The sequence below is a fragment of the Gadus morhua genome, chromosome 4, assembly GCF_902167405.1.
Source record: "Gadus morhua chromosome 4, gadMor3.0, whole genome shotgun sequence".
Classification (NCBI taxonomy): domain Eukaryota; kingdom Metazoa; phylum Chordata; class Actinopteri; order Gadiformes; family Gadidae; genus Gadus; species Gadus morhua.
The window spans coordinates 43,036,510-43,040,309 of NC_044051.1; positions in this window are offsets into that span (position 1 = coordinate 43,036,510).

The window sequence follows — 3,800 nt, forward strand, 5'->3', positions numbered from 1 at the left end:
CGTGGCAATTTCTGTATCAGATATTGCGTCTAAGCAGATGAGATATTTAGATGCAAAAAGCACACAATACTGTTGACAATTAGTGGTTATATATATTTGTATTAAAAGTACGAACAAAGATACATCACAACATGCATCAACAAACAACATAACAGGCATACATTACAATAATCTGAGGCCTCAGATGAGAGCTTCTCTTGGCGTGTTACTTCATTCTCTGAAGGTACGCTGGGGAGAAGTCCACCGAGTGTTTGAAAGTAATGAGTTCTTATTCACTGGGGTTGGCATCTGGAGGGGGTGTCCCCCCCATAAAACCAACAGCCTTTGTTTACCAGATGGTAATCTTTTCTATTGAAGCCCCCCCCGATGTCATTTGAGGGGTCGGCGGCCCTGAGTGACCTTCTGGTCTCGTTGACGTTAGCCAGGGGGTTGAGGACATCAAAGCATTACGATTGGCTGATTTACAACACACGAAGATAGGTACAGGCAGGCAATAAAATGCTTCACACGACTCTCGAACGTTCACACTTTAAATGACCCAAAAGGAGCCCAGAAGGCAGACACTATATAAAATTACACAGAATAGCAACAAAACTTAAATTCATATAGACCAAAACAATACAACATGTAGATTTTCCATCACAACACACACACACACACACACACACACACACACATACAAAGTCAGACACATACACACACACACACACACACATATATACACACACACACACACACACACACACACACACACACACACACACACACACACACACAGGTATATACACACACACACACACACACACACACACACAGAGAGACACACATGTATAAACTGTGGCAACCCGGCCCTGACACAGCATCCATTTCTTGTCACCTCATCGTTGTGCTTTCCGATGCCGGTTCTATAGCCTTCGTTGAGCTGCTCTGCTGTGCGTTCTGAAAAAGGTAAGCTTCAAGCTATTATCAAGGTGGCTTCGGCTGAATTCATGCTTCTTACATTTTTCCGTGGAATGTTTCAAGTCCTTCATCCCCGTTGTGGTCCACACCACTTCAGTCCCAGAACTTTGAAACAACAGGCAGGGGAAACAAAAGAATGCATTACCTACCATACATCCAGCTAGCCAATTCCCATTCACATACGTGTCTGAGGAGAAGCTCAGAGTGTATGCCCTCTCACGATCGGTGGTCGGCTGAGAGATCGTTAAATCAGTCCGGTCTCAAGTCCTTCACCCTCTTCTTTGCCACATCTGACCGACGGAAAAAATGGCGATTGCCGTAAAGAAACAACAGAGTTTTCTTTGACTGTGGTTTCCATATCTGCTTTCAAAAGTTTGCGAGTATCTGCTAGTTAGTCTCTCTCTTCACTGCAACTCGTCGTTTTGGCGCGCATGCTGCTGATGGAGGTAGCCTATTTGATTGATCGCTGAATTGGCCAATCAGGTGGAGATAAAAAAAAAGAAAAACAATGCCATTGGCCTGCAGGCGCACACTGGTGCGACCTGAAGAATTTTTTTCTTACGCCAATGAAAAGCTGTCTCTGCTTGATAGACAGCAAAAAGTTTGCAAGCTTATGGTGCGTTCGAGTATTCTCTGCGAACCGACTCGGATCTCGGATCTGATGCCACGCCCACACTTCAAGCGTTTTATTATTTCGCTCGGTCGTTGGAGGAAAACATGGACGCCACCCGGAAAGCTGTTGTCGCGGTAGCATTGGCAGAGGACCAGGTGTTCCAATATAAGTAGGCTATAGGCCATAGTCAAGTCAAGTCAAGTTTATTTATATAGCACATTTAAAACAACAGTAGTTGACCAAAGTGCTGTACACAAATACAATATATTTGTGTACATAGGCAGAGATACGGACGCAGTAAGGTATTGCAGTAATACGAGTGATTGAAATTACCATTTAAACCACCAAAGTGGTCCAAGCACAATGAAAACAGTTCATACTTCAAGTCACAATGGGCGCAGCCATCTTGAATTCTCTCTTCACCGCTGAGTTCAACCGAGATGGCGAGATCGCCGTCCGAGGAAAAGGGGCGTGTTTGTGCGTGTCACTAGGCAACGCCCTCGGACCTCCGAGACGGATGGATATTAAAACGCACCATTACATTGACTTCAACGTGACCGGCGCCCCTGACTTGGAGGAGGGCTTTATTTCGAATGACCAATAACTAGCCTAGCCCAAATCATCGACATTCAGACGCATTTAAATGGTTGCTGGCAGTGACAAGTATATCACACAATTAAACGAGGATAAACGCTATGGATTTTGTTGATTTATTTCGCATTTTAAAAAGTTGATACATAGTTGACAGATATATCGAGTGAATATATCACGGAGGGGCGGCACCCTAGTGCCCTCTATTGACCCAGCGCCACCAACACACACACGCACACACACACACACACACACACACACACACACACACACACACACACACACACACACACACACACACACACACACACACACAAAAACACAGTTTTGGGAAGTCTAATTCAGTCACTGTGGTGAAAGGATGAATTAGGTTGTACAAACATACCTTGAATTAACCTTTCTCTATCTTATTTTCGCCTGCTTGTTGTGGTGTGTATAGAGGGCATTGGCGGTTCTACGTCCAGTTACGCCCCGGGCAAGACTTCCTCCATGGGGGAGGGGGGGGGTGTATCATGACCCTATGGACTTCAGTGGGGGTTTCATTCCGTCTGTGCACGGCACCTTCTCAACGAGCTGGTGTGCGCCTGCAGCCACAGGGGGCGCAAAAATACCAATTCCCAACACAATGTTATGTAGTACTTCATTGAAAACCGCTACGCAGAGCGTTTTTTTTCTTACTGCTCGTGGCGCCCCCCAAAAATATGGCGCCCCGAGCGGCTGCCTGGCTGGCAGGGGGCAGAGAGGGAGACGGGGAGGGAGAGAGACGGGGGGAGAGAAAGAGAGACAGAGAGTGTGTCCGGCCGTCTGTCTGTGGTTTATTTCTACAACCCACACAGAGACACTGAGGCCCCCCCCCCCCCCCCCAACCAAAACCCAGGGAGGAGGTCCCAGAATAATATCGGAAAACATTTGTCATTTTATTAATAGTTTCTGATTAATATATTTTTATTATTAAGGCACTTATGCAAGCATTATTTAATAATAAAACGAGAAATCTTCGGCTGAACACACGAGAACATTCAGTTGGATCCACTGAGTTGTTTATTACAATTATGCTTCATTAACAAATACAGAAGAAAAATAGTCCCTGACATGTACACAATAAACACAAGGACTAAAACAATAGAAGCAGCAGACTTTACAAATCATCAACAGGGGTGCACGTATCTTTAATAACTGAACATGTTCTACGGCCGTTTGTTTCCCAAGAGAACAAAAGGAATAAATATTCAGTATAAAGTAATTTACAACATGCAACATTATCCCACAGACCTCTTGGTTATTATGAATAAAATATGAAATCTGCTTTCAATCAGGTGTAAATCAGGATTATGACAAAAATGATGATATCAGAGCCCTTAAGACCAAAACTGGTGATGAAAATCAGAAAATATACAAACATTCACCATCGATAGGTAATTTATATACATTTCAAATAATAAATGTGCTTATTTAACTATGGAAGATCTTAAATGTGTTTTCCTGGTTTACCATGCAATACTTTGCAGAACAGAGGGAGAGGGATAGAAAAAGAGAGAGAGGGAGACAAAAGAGAAACACATAGATAGAGAAAAACAAAGAGAGACAGACGGCAGGAAAGAAATAGAGAGAGAAAGAAAGAGAGCGAGAGGGCTAG